The sequence below is a fragment of the Armigeres subalbatus genome, chromosome 1 (assembly GCF_024139115.2).
Source record: "Armigeres subalbatus isolate Guangzhou_Male chromosome 1, GZ_Asu_2, whole genome shotgun sequence".
NCBI classification, from domain to species: Eukaryota; Metazoa; Arthropoda; class Insecta; order Diptera; family Culicidae; genus Armigeres; species Armigeres subalbatus.
Genome location: NC_085139.1, coordinates 25,778,257 through 25,798,742, shown reverse-complemented (window position 1 = coordinate 25,798,742; position 20,486 = coordinate 25,778,257). Strand labels below are relative to the sequence as shown.

General features: G+C 40.6%; 1 protein-coding gene across 1 annotated transcript in view; it reads left to right on the top strand.

The window, feature by feature from the left end:
- Positions 1-20,486, top strand: part of LOC134222887 (uncharacterized) — a 636,084-nt gene that overhangs the window by 391,010 nt on the left and 224,588 nt on the right. The gene's annotated exons all lie outside the window — the stretch shown is intronic.

Below are 20,486 nucleotides of genomic sequence, written 5' to 3'. Positions count from 1 at the left end.
AACCCGAAAACGAATCTGAATCCGAATCCTAACACAAATCCAAATCGGAATCCACACTCAAACCGGAAGACTAATTCAAATCTGAATCTGAATTCAAATCACCTAATTCGAGTCCAAAACCAAATCAAAATCCAAATCCGAATCTGAATGCGCATTTGATTCCAGAGCCGAATCCAAATCACAATACAAATCCAATCAGATTTTGAATCCCAACCCGAAGACGAGTCCGAATCCAAATCCGAACCTGAATCCAAATTCGAGTCCAAAACCGAATCAGAATCCAAATAAGAATTTGAATTTGAATCTGACTTCGGATCTGAACCCGAACACGAATCCGAGAACTAATTCAAATCCAAACTCGAGTCTGAATCCGAATCTGCTTTCGAATCAGAATCCGAACCTGAACAAGAATCCACAAAACCCGATGACGAATTCGAGTCCGAATCAGAATCCAAATCACAATACAAATACATATCAGATTTTAAATCAGAACCCGAACATGAGTCCAAATCCAAACCCGAGCCTGAATCCTAATCCAATTTCGAGTTCAAAACCAAATTAAATCGGAATTTGAATCCGAACCCGGAAATGAGTGCGAGACCTAATTCTAATCCAAATGGGAACCCAAATTCGAGTCTGAATCTGAATCTGATTTCGTATACGAATCCGATCCGAACACGAATTCATTTCTGAATCTGAATCCAAAATCAAATCAGAATCCGAATTCAAACACGTAACCGAATTCAAATCAGCATCTGAATTCAAATCCAAATCTGAATCCGAATTTTGAACCCGAACCTGTATCTGAATCCATAATCGAATCCGAGTATAAAACGAATTCTAATCAGCATTCGAATTTGTATTCGAATCCAAATTCAAATCCAAATCTGAATCCGATTCCGAACCTTAATCAGAATGCGAATACAAATCCAAATCCGAATTAAAATTCGAGTCCGAAACTGATTCCGAATCCGAACCAAATCCGAATCCACAATCAAATGCAAATCTAAATCCGAACCCGAGTTCGAATCCTAATCAAGATTCAAGTCCAAATCCAAAACAAAACCGAAATACAATTCCAAATCCGAATTTGAGTCTGAATCCGAATGATCCAAACCCATTTCCAAATACAAATTTAAACCTGAATCCATACCTCAATCCGAAATCAAATCCAAATTCAAATCGAAATTTGAATCTAATGCACGCTTCAATTGCGTGCTGTTGAATAGATCGTCTTCATATCTTCCTTCCACGCACTATCGCTTCATACTTGTTTGCGCCCTAGCGAACGGCTTTCAAACGAATCCAAATCCAAATATAGACTTCATTTCTAATTCAAATAAACTCAAATAAAAATTCAAATGCAGACCAAAATTCAAATCCATACTTGGATTCAAACCTGTATTGAAATCTGCTTCCAATCCAGAAATCAGAATAATGAATACTAATTCAAATCTCAATTCAAATCCAAAACCAATTTCAAATCCTAATCCAAATGAAAATCTATATTCGAAATCGAATCCAGATCTTAATCCAATTTAGATCCAAATCCAGGTCTCTTCCAGGTCATAAATCTTGATCCAAATTCAAATCTGGAAACAAAGCCGATTCCAAACCTTTATCAAAATCCGGTTCCAGATCCGAATCCAAATCCAAATCCAATTCTTAATCTAAGTCCGAATTCTAATCCTACAAATTCAAATCTGAATCCAAATTCCAAATTCTAATTTAAATCAAAATATATATCCGAATCCGAATTTAAATCAAAACCAAATAAAAACTCAAAACCAAATTAAAATCTAAATCCGAATCCAGATCCAGTTCCAAATCTGAACACAAATCGGAAACCAAACCCGAATCCAATTTCAAATCTCGATTGAAATCCGAATCCTTATTCGAATCCAAATCCAAATGCTAATCGGAATTAATATTCAATCCCACATATAGTTTAAACATCAATTTAGTACAGTTTCAATTAATATCAGTACAAGATTGAAATTTATTTCAATTCTCTCAAATATCGTTACAGCTTCAACAAAATCCATTTGCAGTTAAATTTAAAAATTTAAGTTGAATATTCTTTGATTTTTGACATTTAAATTCCAATCAAAATCTTAATGAAATCCAATCGTAATCCTTCGAATCCAGAACTCGAGTTCCACCATGAGTGTCCTTGGAACTTGGCATCACTGGTTCAATTTTCCGGCGAACTAACCTGTCCCACGCTCCAGACTTGCAAGTGTGACGACTTCGGATGGGAAATCTGATTTAGCATTCCAACAGTTTTGCGGGATGTTCCCAACGCGAGGGGGAGCGGTTCAAGTGAGAAAACCTCACCCAGTGAAATTTGTTCGAATTCATTCGAGCTGCGAAGAAGATGCGACATACACTGCGCTCGGGTTTTGCCTGCAGTTTGTGTGCTGCCATCCGACCCGCACGCCGGTCCTTGAGTTTGATGAAGATTTCAGCTTAGTGATGGGCCGAGAACGTCGTAATACACGCTGGCACGATCCGGCTGATGGGTAACGCAGCTGCTGGCTGACGGGTTGGCACCCCGAGTGGGAGGGCTGACCAACTACGGAGTCCGGATGAGTATTTGCAATGCAATGGATGGGAATGGAAATTGGAGCGAGGGCGCACGAGCGTAAACTTTGCAGCAAGTAGTGTATGCCGAGCCGAGAGTGAACATATGTTACTGAAACGAACTTTGAATGGGAGATGGGTCGACGGTGCGGTGTGGTGTGGGGTCTCAACTCGGTTCAGGATTTACAATTTGTCTTTGCATCCTTTGCCGCCTCGGATTCTGCTTGGTGTAGGTTTCATCAAGCTTTCAAAATGGAATTGTTCAGGAGGGTGAAAGGTTCGAATGGGTGGCGAAAGGGACATTCACACTCGTTGTGGACGGATAAACTTTAAATGGTTTTATGCATGAAATATTGTTGAAAGTTGCTGAGAGATAGGATGGAAGAGAGCAACGGCAATGTCGGAATTGTTCATATCTGCATTTGAGGATCTTAGCACAGATCTCTTGAATAGATACTGTGGAGAATAGAAGAAAATACCTTTCCAATGTCAAAAGGTTCTACAAAGTAATGCTATAACAACACGGCCTGGCCACATTTGTCAAAGTGTTTTATCCATTTTCATAATCAATTGCATTTCGATAATGTTGATGTTCTTGAATGAATTAAAGATGCTAATAATTGGTATTCTTTACTGTTTTGGACGTTTTTAGAAAACGGATAACAATCAGCTTAATACCTAATTATTGTTTCCATAGTATAAAATGTCTTAATCTTCTTCATTGGAATTATTAGAATGCAGGTCATTACGCTAGAATTATTTTTCTTGCTAATGTTTTTCCCACGCAAAATGTTTCAAAATTCCGATGCTGCAGTAATCCCCTAATCAGAATCTTCCAGACAAAATTTTATGTTGTGTTTACATCAGTACTTGAATCTTTTATTGCCGACAACATCAGTCGTTTTCAGTTGCGTCAGGAATAATAAACAGCTGCAGCGTTGTCTGGGTTCCGGGTCCCGAATCCCGTTGACTGTGCGAATCGGGAAGCCAAAGTATATTTTTTTCGCCGCTCGGTGCCCGGCATTCTCGAAGGAGAATTTACTGCCCAAACGGTTTGGCCAAGTTTTCATGCGATTTATGAGAAAAGGGTTTCTTGGAAGCACCGTTTCAAGCATGGTTTGCTAAAATCATAGTTCACTTTCATGTTCCATTTTCCTTGGTCCGAAAAATTTCTCCAATAAACTTTGTCAATAAAAAAAGATCATAAGCTCGCGCGGATAGCGCCCCTTCCTGCACTTTGCCTACATAATAACTCCCCGCCTTCCTCGTGGCCGTCGTCGTCGCTCGTCGTCTTTATTCCATTCGTTCTGCTCCGTTGCCCGCCAACAACGTTGTCTGTCTGTCAGGATTCATTTTTCACAAAAGAAGCCGCACTAAAGATGGCCCTCCCCTGCAATTACTATGCCGGTCGGTCGGTCGGTCGGTCCAAAGAGGGAACAAAACTTTCGCCAAAGTGCACACTCAAATCGAGAATTTCAGCTCGGCAAATTTTTTTACTGATTTTATTCGGTAAAAGAAAATTTGAACCGAGAGCTCGGTTGATTTAAAAGATTTAACCGACTTCTGCACTTATTTTTACCGATGTCTCAGTAGTAAAAAATAAAATACTGAGCTTCGGTAGTATTTATTACCGATCAACTCAGTTTTAAGCAAATACCCTGCATTTGTCAAAAAATAAGCCGATCACTCAGCAAAAATAAAAGCACTTTACTGAGCAACCGGTAAAATAAGTACCATGCTCTTTTTTCGACCAGGAGCAGCATGAATTGACGCCATATTGTTTTTGCATATCGGAGCTTCTAAGATATCTGATTGCGTTGCACGAATTTGTTTAGCAAGTAATTAAAGCTACCGGTACAAATTCTGGTCTATTTAAATATTCAGGTAAGTCCAAACATGTTTACCATCTTGTGCCACGATATTTATGTTAGTTTGTTAAAGATTTGGGCGTTAATTTTTAACTTTCAGACAAAGAAAAAACATGTAACATCACGGTATGAAGTCGCTACTTCCAGTATGTTCTGTGGTTAGAACTCGTGGATCTGAAACAAAAATAAGACTTCAGGTATGCAAACTGTTTACCAACAGGCTTTTTTCTTCAATAAATTATTCTCTACAACTTTTTTTTAGATGATTGAATGGAATAAGGTTCCCTGATGCCATCTTTGTGATAACTTCTTGGGCGTGAAAACACGAGCGCTAGTCCTGTGCAGCAGCAGAACAATATTTTAATATGATTTCTGATGAAAACGGAATAAATATGTAGGCTCTTGTGTAGGCCTGAGATTGAATGTGCTTTTTATTTATCAATGAGAAAAGTGAAAATTCAATTACATTGTACATATTCGGTACTATGAACTGCTGAAGCCGGTAATATTTTTTACAGATTCATCAGTATTGTTTTACCGACTGTTCAGCATTTCTTACAAATCTGCTCGGTATTTTTTGACAATTCACTATCATGAATACTGAACCGAGAGCTCGGTTATGGAATTCGATTACCGAGGTGACTACCGAGAGCTCAGCTGTTGAGAAATCGGTAATTCACTTACCGAGCCCGGTGAATATAAATAAGTGTGTGACCGACGCGGGAAACAAGACCCTGCCCCGGTGTGGTTGTTTGCAGTTCTTCCGTCATCGTTTCGGGTAGGTATGGTGGCCTACAGGGAAAGGGGTGAGTTAGTGGAAAACTTTTTCATGAACCTTTTCACCGGGCTTCATAGTGATTCGGACCGACCGGCGGGTAACTGCGAAGCGTTGTCAACGACAATGTCTTGGGCGTTGCTATTGTGGGGCTTGGTTTGGGTTATTTGCTGCAGTTCTGCATTGTGCAAGTCTAGGGTAGGTTTGTGATCAGTGGAAATTTGTGTGACGTGACCACATAAGAATGTTGTGGTATTTTTGATATGGATATTCGTATAAAGGGTCATACACTATTCCTTAGGAAATTTTTCTGCGTTCCACTTCTCCACCGCTTGGCACATTTTCTGGATAAGGGTATCCGGGGTTGTGTCCCGACCGAAAACGTCTAGCGACAAGAACATACGGACAGGGCCTTCCTTAGCCGTGCAGTAAGCTGCGCGGCTACAAAGCTGATTGCCGGTAGACCTGTGCGCCGCCGCCGGTGGTTTTACTCGCGCCGCCGCCGCCGACGATTTTGGGTCGGCGCGCCGCCGATCATAATTTTGCCACGCCAGTGACTAATCGCAATAAAAAAATCAATTAAATTAAGTCGAGTCGAGCCAAGCACGAGACACTGAAAACGGCCAAATTATTGAGGTCGAAATACGTATCTGTGAAGAAATACAGCGTGGTAGAGTTAATTGGAATTGTACTAAACTAGTCTTATGGAAGTTCATAAATGTTGTTAAGGTGGATCTCGTCAAAATTCAATTTCAAATCTACCTCAAGTGATGGTGTCTCTAAGTCGGTTTAGTGACATACATTGTCTTGGTTAATTAATAGGTTGGTTGATTAGTTTGAGAGTTTGAATGAGGCTCTATCTAGTATAATAATACATAAATTGTTAAAGGTTAAACTGATCTTTGGAATGCGTTAAGCCAAGGTCTCATTTAGTCGGGTAAACTTGTAGGTGACTCGCAAAATGGATTTGTTGTGGGGCCTGGATACATGCCCAAAGCGTCCCCATTCCTAAAGGATCTGGTATTGGTGCAGGAAAATTATTATAGTTAAGAAATTTCAAGTCAAGTTGACAATTTTTTTTTATTTATTTAAATAAAAAATATTTCTTTGTTTTAAGATTTGTGCTATTAGGACAGTTGGCTTATAAGGCAAACTGATTTAGCAAAATAATTAAATCCCAACTGTGAATGCTTTACCGATTTTTTTGTTCCGACTCCCGAGTAAGTAATTTATATTTTGAAATCAATTTCTGAATACACCCGATTCTGTTTTTACACGGATTTTTTTTATTTTTTTTTTATTTTATTTTATTTCGTCAACCAACGTAGACTAGTACATATACACATACATATACATGTTTGTTTTTGTAATGCTATAGTATAATTAAATAATAGGTTTTTTTAGTAAAGTGATGTATAATTTTGATTTTGAATTTATATTGCTGAATTTGTAATGTTTGTTCTTTGGAAATACTGTCTAATGTTATGCCGAGACATTGTTAAGTCAATAGTTTCGCAGTGTTGATTGTAAACGGGCATCATTCGGTTGAGAGGCCCAAATTTGGCGTAATTTGTTCGGCAGTGGTTGGTTAAAAATAATGTTCTATGTCGAAGTAGCCGAGAAGGTATGTAAAAGTTAAATTTCGATAAAATTTCAGTTGAATCAACACGTTGAGAAACTATATCGTTAACAAATGAAACCGTTGCACATTCTCGACGCTCTTTCAAAGTTTGTATATTTATAAGCATGCAACGTGCTTCATAAGATGGAAGAGGAAATGACGTCCAACCTAATTTACGAAGAGCGTATAATAGAAATTGTTTTTGTACTGACTCTATTCTTTCTTCATGTGTGGTTGTATAAGGCGACCATACAATGCTACAATATTCCAGTATAGATCGTACATATGAAATATATAGTGTTTTGATTGTGTAGGGATCCTGAAAGTTGAAGCAAAAACGCTTGATAAAGCCTAGCATATTATTAGCTTTGTGGATGATTGTGTTATAGTGATCAACAAGAGTTAGTTTCGAATCTAAAATCACTCCTAAATCCCTAACTCTTTCGTGTCTTTCTACAGTATTGTTCCCTAATACAATTTGTGTATTTTGTGTATTTACACGGCCGTGTAAAAAAAATCTTATACAAAATTTTTGCAAAGTTGCTCCATTTTGCATGATTCGTCGAGAAATGATAAAACTTTTATTACACGGATTTTCAAATTATGAACTGAAAACTTTTTTTACACGGAACGCATCCCCCGTGTTAAAAAAGAATCGGGTGTATAACTGAAAAAAACATTTGCTGAGTATCAGCAAAGCAAATATTGCTGAGCAAACATTACGAGCATCAGTTAAAAACGCTTCTTATTTTATTGTTCACAGCTATTGTAACCCTGGGGTGTTGTCGCCTCGCTGCATAGTATCTAGTTAAATTATTTAGTTAAAACGTCAGGTATTTTCAAACATTACGAAAATTGAATTTAATTGTCTTGAAATTATTTAATACTGTATTGTAAAAGCCTTATTGTAAATTCCTGGAACTTCTGAGAATATTCGAAGAAGTATTGTTCAAACATTCATTTATGAATTTCTTCGAAAAATACTCCAGAAATTAGTTCGGAAATAAATCAAGAAATATATTTGATAATTCCTCCAGATATTCCTCCGAAAAGTTTCTTTTAAAAAACCTTAGAAGATTATTTTAGGAATTCTTCCTAAAATTTGTTTTGGGTATTCCTTCGGAGATTCATTACAAAATTTCTCCGAAAATTCCTTAAGAATTTTCTTTACAGATTTCTTTAGAAAATCCTTTACGAATTTCTTTCGGGAATTGCTAAAGGGATGCTTTCGGATTTTGTTCTACGAATTCCTACAATCTCCTTCGGAGACTCCTTGAGGAATTCCTTTAGATGTGAAAATTCCTTCAGGAATTCCTCAAAAAATTCCATTCGTTCTTTTGAGAATTTCTTCGGAAATTCTTCCTTTTGAAATTGTTTCGGCATTTATTTCATGAATCACTGGAAAAAGTTATTTAAGATTTCCATAAGGAATTCATACAAAATTTGCCTAAAGAATTTCTTCAGAAGTTCTTCCAGCAATTCCTTCGAAACATTCTTAGTGAATTCTTCCGGAATTTCCTGCAGGAATTTCTTCGAAAATGTCTTCATTTTTCCTAAAGTATTTGTTTGTTTGTTGCTTATTTTTGGATTTTTATTTCGAAAATTTAATAAGTAACGACATCGGAAACAGCTTCATTTTTATTAAATTACAAAGGATCTCCTGGAAGATCTACCGAAAAAAAAATCTGGAGAAATATCCGAAGGAAATCTCGGAGGTTTTACGAATAATCTTTTAAAGAAGTCCATGGAGGAGTATCCGAATGAATTCCGGGCGGTATTTTTTTTATTATTTAAGAAATAAAATTCTGGAGGAGTTCCCAAACAAATTTTTGGAGGCGTTTTTAAAGAAATTTGTGTTGGGTTTAGTGTAGGAATTTTCAAATAAACTTTTGAAGGGAGAACCTGAATGGATTTTCGAAAATAATTCCTAAAGGAACTTCTAAAAGATTTTTTGAAGGTAAAATACTTTCCTAAGGAATTTCTAGGTGAATCGATAAAGGTATTTTTGAAGGATTTTATGATGGAATTTTCAAAGGAATTCTCAAAGGAAGCTACGAAGAAAACCCTAATGGAATTTCAGAGAAAATGCCTACTGTTTTTTTATGTAATTCCTAGGTTTCTTCAAGAATTCCTTTGGAATTTTACCTAGTAATTTATTCGCAATTTCCTCCAGAGATTCCTTTTAATATTCGTAGGAATTCCGAATTGCCTCTATAAAAACTCCTCCGTAAACGAATTCCAGAAAGTTCTTCGGAAATTCTTCCGGATATTCCTTAAAATTTACCTCAGGGATTACGTCAGAATTTCCTCCACGTATTCCTTTGTTTAAGAAACCCTTAGGAAATTCGTTCTTTTGGAAATTCCTTCACAAATGTATTAGGAAATTGCTTTAGGAATTGCTTCATAAAATCCTTTAGGAATTCATTCGTAATTCCCTTAGAAATTCTTTCGGATATACCTTCCGAAAATCATACGCAAATTTCTTTTGAAATATCGACGGAAAATATTTTAGAATTCCTCTAAAAATTCCTTCAGAAATTCATTTACAGATTCCTTCGGAGTCATTGAAAGTTTGCTTAGGAATTTCTTCGGAAATTAATACGTAGGATTATTTTAGGAATTCCGTCTGATTTTTTTAGAAAAAAAAAACGATGGAAATTTTATAGGAATTCCTCTAGGGATTCCTTAGCAAGTTCTTTGACAACTTTTCCTGAAATTCTCATAGGAATACTTTCAGAACTACCTTAAACAATTTCTTGGGAATTTCTACGGGTAATCCTTTGAAATATCTTTGCTAACTTTAGGAAGAAGTTGTTGACATTTTCCTCAATAATTCCGTCACAACATTCTCCATTGCTTTTGATTTTTTTTTCGGGATCTCTTCAGAAATTAATTCAAAGAAATATCTTCGGAAATTGCTTTTGGGAACCATTCGGAAATTCTTCTAGGAACTCCCTTGAACATGTTTTTCGAAATTTACTAAAACGATTCTTTTGATTTTTCTGGGGGAATTCCTTCCTTGTAAACTATTTCTGAAGTCGGTTCTACCGGGAAAATTATAAAATACCTATACATATAATAAGCAATGCCTGCTTGCCCAAACCTTTGTTCCTTATGACGAATAAACGAGTCTATATTAAGCAAGGTTTTTTTATTTCCTTGGTGTGATTTATGGGAAGTGAGTCGTGGGATCAATAGTGGAGTTGGCCAAGTTCGGAAGAAGTATTTTACACTAAGTTCTTCCGAAAATTCATTAAAAAAAATTTGACAGAAATGTCTTTATAAACTCTTTTCTATTCTCTCGGAGAGTCCTTTCTGAACCCCTTCGAAGATTTTTTCAGCAATTTCTTCGGCAATTGTTTTAGGAAACTATTTCATTCCCTAATAAATTTCCGAATGAAATCCTGAAAGAATATTCTACGGTTTTACCTGTGGTTTTACTAAAGAAATTTCCTTAAGAGAACCTTAATGGTTTTTGAAAAAATGCCTATATGAGCTTCCGCAGAATTTCTTACAGGGTTTTACAAAGGAATTTCTAATGAACCTTAGAAAAAATCGTAGTTTGCTCCGAATCCCTTCAGGAACTCCACCAAGAACTTTTTTGGCATATTTTACCAACTTTTGAAGAAAATATTCAATTTGGTTGGTCATCGTGCCCCAGTCTTACTCAGCCAGAGCTCATTTTAGTTATGTTGATCATCTATTGGGATTTGTGCATACAAGAACGCGAGGTGGGGAGTAAACTGTCTATTGTGGTTGTCATTAGTGGACTCCATCGTGAATGCCCTTACAGGATCCAAGGGTCACAGCAGGTGAACGAAGTAGCACTGCAAATTTTCTAAATATACTAGATATGCAGCCGCTCAAACATTACCCAATTGTATATGTAACTCAAAGAATAGTAGATATATTGAGAAGTAAATCGACTGGAGTTTATCAAAATCCTGAATTGGGAAAACTTTTGGAAAAAAATATTAACAAATTAGTCCTAAGACACCGAAGTCTAGTTCTCAATACTGCTCAAGGGTTACGAAAAGTGAAGCAGGATTCATTGTTCAATTTTGATTCATCAAAATCAGAGAATAATAAAATAGTTTTAATTTAAATAGCATCTTGAGATCAGGTATTTATTAGTGTCGCTTAGTTTACTATGGAATATGCTGTTTGATGATCGACAAACATGGAATATTTCAATTTTAATCCACTGAAGTCGATTTTTATACGGGCGATTTGTACGGTGTGAATCAAAACCACGCAAATTCAAAAATCCGCATTAAAATTGTTTTTTTGCCATTGATTTTTTCATCCACGCCGATTCACGCTGCCGCGGTGACGCCGCCGCCGCCGGGGCAAAAGTGACCACTACGCCGCCGCCGCCGATTATATTACCGGCGCACAGGTCTAATTGCCGGTGCCGGTCTAGACAATTTTCCGATTGGAATTTACCTCGAATTCCCTGGCCAGATAGCAATGTACCGGTTTCTAATGTGGGTAGTCCGCGGATTCAGATAAACTAATTGATTTCTGTCCCAATTGGTTCACTCGATATGGAATATGCAATTCCCGTGGATTTCCTTGTATTGAAGAAGGTAACTGATGATCAACCATCAACTACCATTCGAATTGTTGGCTGGAATCTACCTCCGAACATGATACTAGCGGATCCAGGTTATAACAAGAGAGCTCCCGTCGATCTTCTGCTAGGACTGGGGTATTTCTATGTGTTCCTTCTGAATGATGGCCGGGTACAAATACAACGCGTAAGAGAAGGACTTCCGCTTTCAGTATATACCCTATTTGGTTGGATTGTAGCTGGAACGACGGATTTGGGTACCGTCAACACGGTGCCACCACGTATTCGAGGGATCAACATTAGCTAAGAAAGTTGAACAATTCTGGGCGATAGAAGAGTTACCTGATATCCCACGGCGGACTCAAGAAGAGCAAGACTGCGAGGAGTTCAAGAAAGATACATGGTGCGACTGCGAAAGCGAATGGACTCGACACACAGATATTTGAATAATAAATTTGTATTGGGTTCGCCTTTAGCTGTGGCTTGCTTGTCACTTCCATAAATGAGATGATGCTTTGAAAAGCGTAAATATGGGGGCAGGTTATTTATTGCGAGGAATACGGGATACAGCGGTTTCTGTATAGTACTTCGAAACGTTGCCGCTCCATCGGTATTTGCACTCAAAGTTGGGCACGGTTGAGTTTCTTGGTGAATTATTTGTTGAGCAACTGCTCCTCGCATAAACATCTGCTATTTTATGCTCTTTTATGTAATGTTCGTATTCCTCAATAAAAAAACGCCAATTTATATATTCATAAAATTTATCTAATATGAAACAGTCAAGAAAACTCAAGCTTCGAGGCTGCGAGGCGGCAATGTCCCAGTGGGGGATGTAATGGCAATAAAGAAGAAGAATAGCGACCAACGTGGAGTTACCCTAGCGAAAATCGAACTTAATGCTTGACAGGCCGTTCGTACCCTCTGAGTACGGGGTCAGCCTGTTGAGGATGATCCTCTCTAGCAACTTGCCCGACGTATCTATAAGACAGATTGGTCTATGCGCCGAAGGGTCGTCCGGTGGCTTCCCGGCCTTCGGCAACAACACTAATTTCTGCCTTTTCCATTTTTCGGGGAATCTACACACATGAAGGCATCTCTGCATAGCTAGCCTGAACATGTTCGGGTTCGCTATAATTGCTGCCTTGAGAGAGCTGTTCGGAAATTCATCAGATCTTGGAGCTTTGTTCGTTACCTTTGTTCATTCCTCCTCGGAGCCACCATATTGCCTTGCGGAGCAAGAGGCCAGGAACTTGTGGCTCGGGACGGGATGAGTACCTCAATAATCTTCGCCAACCTATCCGGGGACCGTTCGTAGCTCCCTTTGCTCTTGGCCATCACTTTCCTGTACACCACACGGATTCACGTTGGCACGCGTTAATCGAAGGGCTACAATCTCGGCACTCCACCAGTATACCGGGCGTCTACCATTTCTCGGCAGGCTTTCATCGACATGGTGGCGTCGCACGCACGTGATAGTACAGTGTTGGCTTCCAGTCCCAGGGCCACGGTGAAAACCTCGCTTTCGAAGTGACTGGTCATCCACCCACGGACGTGACAGGTATCCCCGGACCTCAGATGTTGCACGCCATAGTTGATCTTAAAGCGAACTGCTAGATGATCACTATGGGTGTAACCCTCATCCACCTTCCAGTCCAAGTCTGGTGCCAGACCAGGACTAACAAACGTTACGTCAATCCATGATTCAACCCCGTTCCTTCTAAACGTGCTAGCGGAACCATCATTGACTAGCACTGCGTCGAGCTTTGCTAGCGTCTCTATCAACGCTTGATCCCTTCGATTGGTGTAGCGGTTGCCCCACTCAACTGCCCAAGCATTCAAATCTCCCGCTATGAAGACCAGCTTACGACCCATTAGGTCAGACGATAGCCTATCGATCATCTAGTTGAATTGTTCTAATGGCACTTTGGTAGTGCATAGCAGCTACAATAGACCACACCATTGATCTTGGATATCGCGACATCCTCAGCAGAGGAGTGTACCACATACCACCTCTTGGATCGGGTACCGCCCCGTCGAGCAAATAGCCGCCATCCTATACCCGTCCGCCTCCCAATTGCCGTTATCGACAGGGAGGTTGTACGGGTCAGACAGGAGGGCGACATCGGTCCTCGACTCCGAGAGCGACTGTCACAACAACTGCTGGGTAGTTGCGTAGTGGCTAAGATTCAGCTGTGTTACTTGCACAGCTTATTCTTATTTTTCTCTCCGATGGGTCAAGAAGACCCACCCATAATGTAGTTACTGGCTTGCTTTTTGCTGGCGCAGATTAGGCACTTTGGTGCGCCATGCGCCTTGTGCCCTTCCTCACCACAACCACGACACAAGTTGCTACGGTCTGGGCCCTTACAGTTGTAGGACTTGTGCCTCGACTCTAAGCACCGATAGCACCAGTCCACTGAAGGGTGCTGAAATTTGCTTACTGGGCATACGGACCAGCCGAATTTCAACCTCCCCCGCTCCATTACCTTTGGCTTCCGCAACCGGAAACCTTATGTAGGCTAAGTTGCGTGCCAAAGGGACCACCCTTTAGGCGTCCTCTCAACCTCTGTACCGCACAGGTCTCTTCCTGTAGTACAATTCACTAGCTTGCGCTCCGCGTTACAGAACCAAGATCAATTCATCGGTCTTGGTGCGCTTGACGCTTCGCACGTCCTGACCCAGCTATGAAAGCTTTTCGGCCGCCCGCATCGATTTAAGGACTTCAGAGTACTTTCCCTTATCAGTTTTCACCAACAAGGCCTCGCCTCTGTCCTTAGCTTTATTTGAGGGTCGAGATGCGTTCGATTTCCATTTTGCCCTACTAACAAGCTGCCAGGGATTTTCGGTCCCTCGTGCCGATGACACCGGCCGGCTTCTTGCGAGCCGGCGACTTGCGTCTGATTGGTGCCTTTCGCCTTTTTGGACCGAGAAGTCTTCTTCTCGGGTAGACGTCCCTCGGGCTTCTCTGCACCCCGATCTGCTCCGGCCTTTATGGTCGCACGTCGTTTGGCTTTGCTCAGAGCTCCTTCGCCGGATTGCTGCATGAGCCGTTTCATGTTAGGCGCAGTCTTTTCTTCATTGGCCGTCAGGGCGAAGTCAATCGCCTCTTGGGCCATAGACGCTCCTCCAAGGAAGGAGAAGGCATCGGTTTGGGCACCTTTGTCGGCCTTCCCTCTTTCCTCCACCCACCTGATGAACGCATCCTGTTCTTGTCTTGCGACTCGAACAGCCTGGCGGAGCATCCGAAGGTTCTGTTTCAGTCCCTTCCTGATGTTCTGCCTTGAACTCGCGAACTCGATGATATCATCGAGTTGTTTGACGAACACCTGCATCCCGGGCAGTGACCCGCCGAGCGTGCTGATAGGGCTATTCAGCTTTCTGCGCTTGCCATAATGGCGGATGCTATAAAAATTTTGACATTTACTGTTTCCCGACACTAAAGTGAAATTTGTGTGGACCCACCTTAGCCTAACGGTAATATGCGCGGCTATAAAGCAAGACCATGTTGAGGGTGGCTGGGTTCGATTCCCGGTGCCGGTTTAGACAATTTTCGGTTTGGAAATTGTCTCGACTTCCCTGGGTATAAAAGTATCATCGTGTTAGCCTCATGATATACGAATGCAAAAATGGTAACTTGGCTTAGAAACTTCGCGGTTAATAACTGTGGGAGTGCTGAATGAACACTAAGCTGCGAGGCGGTAATGTCCCAGTGGGGGATGTAATGCCAAAAAGAAGAAGAAACTGAAATTTATGTCTTAGTAAGCATTGTTGTTCTTCGTTGCTAATAACAGCGAATACGTTGTTTGTTTTTCTTCAAAGAGAAAAACTTGAGCAAACAGGAATTCAAATTAGACGATAATCTATTTCTTTAATACAGCAAATTATCATTTTATTTTAGATGTTGAGACACTTCCGCAATTCTTTTGGACATGTAAAACGATCTAGGGGAGAACGGTCCAAAATGCACCCCTTAAGCTTTTTCGATGTTTTCGCCCATATAAACAAAAATATCAAACCATTTCAACGTGTAGGTGCAAAATTTACAAACCCAGCTACAGTCCACAATGATCTCCTATTAAAAAAAAATAAGGTTTTCATGACTCTAACGCATTTAAAAAATGTTTTAAAAATAGGCGTGGGGCAAAACGCCCGAATGGTGGTCTAAAATGACTCAATTGCATGTAAAATTATGGTGAACGCATGGTTGTTTGTTTTGACGTAGGACTTACGTCTCTCTTTACTATACCGGGTGTCATTTCAAAATATTCAAATCGAGCGCGTTACGCTGTGTTGAAAGATTTTAAACGTTAATAGCGTTCGTCTCAGTGGACGAATTTCTGCGGTAAGCCCCTCAATCGACAGATTTCAAGTATGCCCTTCATGTCCATCCTTAATAAGACCCGAAAAACTTGTTTCAATAGGCATGAAACTGTTTTCAATGAAAAACATTGAGATCAAGGGAACCTATAAATATGGGTACCGCATAATTCTTGCATCATTCCATTACCACGTTCTGATTGGTGCAGACACCAGCGAATGAGCAGCCGCTGGGTCTGCCGAGAAGCCATAAAATAGCGCAACACGATTTTTTCCTTTCATTCTGACCGGGACAAGCGAAGCAACCGCATCATCGATTGAACAGCACTCACACCTTTTAGCAGGGAATGAAGTCTGCACCGACCGCTTTTTCGGCTCGACACCATCGAAGCGACCATCATCAGCCGAAACCTAGCCAGTACATCAGCAGTCCAGCCTACAGACCCGACAAAGCAGCAATGCTGAGCCGAGACCGGCCGGCATCGGTGCTGAGCCGAGACAGGCTGAAGAAAAGCCACATGATGCAGCATGTATGTCCAAAAAACAAACGGTTCTTCAGAGAGCCAATAATAGAGATCAATATCAATGCTTTCAATACCCTTCGGGATAGAAATTGTACTTGGGTGCCAAATCCAATATTCTAGAGATAAAATTTTATGCGTGATTTTCATAAATAGCGTCAAAACTAACAGTGGATAATTTTTCTGATTTAACCGCGAAATGGACGGAGGACTTCACTTGACCATGCCTTTAAAGATTCATAAGATGTCCAAATCTCTCCCATAATCTTATTCGGATAAAAAAAACACCGATAAAAGCTGAAACATTAATAAATTATCAGTCGATTTTTCATCAAATGTTGGATTTTTTGGCATTGATAAAAAAATATGTAGATAAACATTGTTTGATACTGACCGCACACAAAGCGAACGTGACTGAATGATCGTCCCATGTTACCAATTCTAAGTCTTATCACCCGAAATCCCATGTCCAGGTGTTTCCTTCCTTCTACTACTAACAATGTTGTCTCAGAAAAGAACACGTACTTCTCACCTGAACTGCAATTCTAAGCTCGCTTTCCCGGCTTATGGCCTGTATCTAGCGAAAAGTCCCGTTAGGAAATAGACGCCAGCAGCGAGCAACAAGCGTAAAAAAGAAGAAGCCCTTCTCGAACGCGTTGATGATGATGACGCTTTGGCTGACAAAGAAGCGGGATACAAGACACTAGCTGATTGGCCCACCAATTGGGAAGCAGAGAAGATTCAAAATTAAGTAGGTATAAAAGAAAAGTGCTAGAAATTCGCGGTTATTTGAAAAGATCGTTTTCTTACTTTTTGCACTTAGCCGCGAAGCAAACAGCCTTTTTCACGGCTCTAAGAGTTAAAAATAATGTTCTTCAGTCGCTATCGCACGCATTAGGAGGCCCTTCAGTGGAAGGGCTGAGATACAATCTACATCCCCTGCTGAGCCAACTTGTGGCTTATTTCAGGCAGTCTCTCAGTGGGAAGGTTGCCACTGTCGAGGCTAATATTCCGTGACCGGACAGATACTTCCTGAATTTTTTTTTGATGATTCTTGTTCGAGGTAGATTTGATTTCTGTGTCGGTTTGATAAGAAGATTTTGCGAAGGAATGGTATGCAACGCCGATTATTAGCATTAGCTTTGAGCAATTCGCACAAATTCGTAGGTGGTACACGCCTGGACTATTGTGTGAGAGTAGCATCACTTTCATCCGTTACCACAGATATTGATTTGGGACTAATCACTATCTCTTAGATGGAAGCAATCACTCTCTCCAATAGTCCAGATCTGTCCTGGCCACGTCCTTGCGAATGCTGGGGAAGGGGAAGGATGGTTAGTCGGACACCTACTTAAGAAAGATGCAGAGAACTCTACGACCTCTCATAGGTGCCACGGGAGGTTTTTTTTTTGTAATTGTTAGTGTGGAAGGTTATAACAGTAGGAATAGTGTTGGTAAAACGTGAAACATAGAAAGAACTATGAAAGAAATACAAAGTAGGAAAGGGACGAGCCTGGAATTGAACTTACGACCTCCTGCTTATAAGACAGAAGCGGTAGCCACTAGACCACCGAGCTCGTCTGGTATGCAACGCCGATTATTTATCCAAAATAGTTGATGTGAGAAATTTGGACATATTATGTATCTTAAAGGCATGGTCAAGTCAAGTCCTACGTCCACTTAGCGGTTATGTCACAGCCATTACCCACTGTTCGTTTTTCTTAATGGATTGAACTGCAATCTTACGGATGTGGTGGAAAAATAACAAATCGTTAAATTTGATTGAATATGAAGGGATTTAGCTATTTTTTTCCAATGGAACTCAATGATGGATAACTAATTATGAATTCTAATGGTAATATTCGTTCATAAATGTAGTACAACAGATTATATGAGTGATTTTATGAGTGAGGCCATTTTGCCCCAGGGGTGCATTTTGGACCATTCTCCCCTAGTGGATGTTTATGCCTTCTCGATTCCTCAAAGCATTATTCATACCTCGACGCTTAATAATTTCGTTTAACACACTGATGAATAAAAGTGGCTTTTTCCGTCTCATAATTGGTAGGAAGAGCCTTCACTCCGCTACCAATGACAACGGCAAGTTAATTTCGCTGCTGCCAGAGGGATGGCCATCAGTAGCACCTAATTTACACGAAAAAATATCCGATAGCACACCTGGAGATACCCAAATTGTGTTACTTGCAAACCAGACAGTCCATGTTCTGGTTAATGGGCGCCATTTCTCGGATGTTATCGATGTGCGGACATTCATAGACATTGACTCTGATCACTACCTCGTTGTCATAAAATTCGATCACGGTTGTCAACTGTATCGAACGGAAGATCACAGCGAACGATGCGTTACAATATCCAGCGATTGTCGGCGGAAGGAGTATCGACTGAGTACCGCCAGAAGCTCGACGAACGGATAAGTGCAATCAACGTTAGCGACAACATCAACGATCTATGGGAGTCGATCCATGGAGCGGTGAGCATAACAGCACGAGAAGTGGTAGGCAGGCACTGTACAAAGGCGACCCAGGACGGGTTGGTTCGATGGGGAGCGTCAGAGAGTGACGGCAGACGAGAAGAACGTTGCCAGAAGCCGGATGTTGGTGTCGGGTACCCGATCGAATAGAGATCGGTACAAGGAAGCAAGAGCAGCCGAAAAATGAACCCACCACAGGAAGAAAAGAGAGTATGAAAAACAAGTGATTAGGGAGGCGCATGAAAAAATGGAGCAGAATGATATGCGGAGGTTTTATGAGACTGTCAATGGCGTGCGGAGAAAGACAGCGCCATCTCTCGTCATGTGCAGCGATCAATAAGAAAATTTGCTGACAGATAAAGCCCAAGTGGCTGCCAGGTGGAAGCAACCCTTCAAGACTTCAAGACTTCAAGCTATTAGTCGAGTCAAGTACAAGACACTGAAGACGAGCTTTTGTTTCTTTTAAGAGCTACCAAGCGAGAATCACCATTTTTCTGTGAGGGCTTCCTATCCGATTTTGTTTTTTCGCACTTGTATACAAGTTTGATAAATTTGTTATCATGGCTTGTTATGATTCGGAACAGTTCTTGCCTCTCTTTTCTCGTTGTTCGTTATCTATGAGAGCGATTTCTACAAAATCAGTTCTCTATCATGACAGCTTGCGAAAAAAGTCTCTCGCGGTATGCTACATATCGTATATGTATACAGAGATGATAAGTGAGAGACTTGTTCTTTCTCTTTAGGATTCAATCCCTGGCCGATGCTTTTCTCCACGGTGTGTTTGTCCGATGAGGCTTATTTTCAAAAAATCAGTATCTCTAAAACACCCACTACACGAAAGTATAGGTTTTCCTCTTTCACGTAGGTGTATTTTTAAAATGTTCTATCGGGGGTCATTTTTCCATACATTTTTGGGGGGTTTAAATTGGCTATCATTTGAGATTTCTATGGAGTTTGCACCAAAAATAGTGAAAAAACGAACAGTGGGTAATGTCTGTGACATAACCGCGAAGTGGACGTAGGACTTGATTTGACCATGCCTTTGAAGATTATAATATATCCAAATCTCTCACGTCACCTAATTTGTATAAAAAATCGACGATAACAGCCCAAACATTATTATAACAATTTTCATGAGCAATATAGGAAAAAATTGCTCATGAAAATTATAATGTTGGAAGGGATCAATGGTGCGAACGTTTAGAGGTAATCATACCATCTACCAGAGCTGCGGCAACACACACGAGCTGGGAACAGCTTTCATAGTGATGGGCGATATGCAAAGGCGCGTGATCGGGTGGTGGCCGATCAATGAAAGAATGTGCAGGTTGAGGATCAAAGGCCGGTTCTTCAACTTCAGCATAATCAACGTCCGTAGCCCACACTCCGGAAGCACTGATGATGATAAGGACGCATTCTACGCGCAGCTGGATCGTGAGTACGACAGCTGCCCAAGCCACGACGTCAAAATCATCATAGGAGATTTGAACGCTCAGGTTGGCCAAGAGGAGGAGTTTAGACCGACTATTGGAAAGTTCAGCGCTCACCGGCTGACGAATGGCCTACGACTAATTGATTTCGCCGCCTCCAAGAATATGGCCATTCGTAGCACCTCCTTCCAACACAGCCTCCCGTATCGGTACACCTGGAGATCACCACTGCAGACAGAATCACAAATCGACCACGTTCTAATTGATGGACGGCACTTCTCCGACATTATCGACGTCAGGACATATC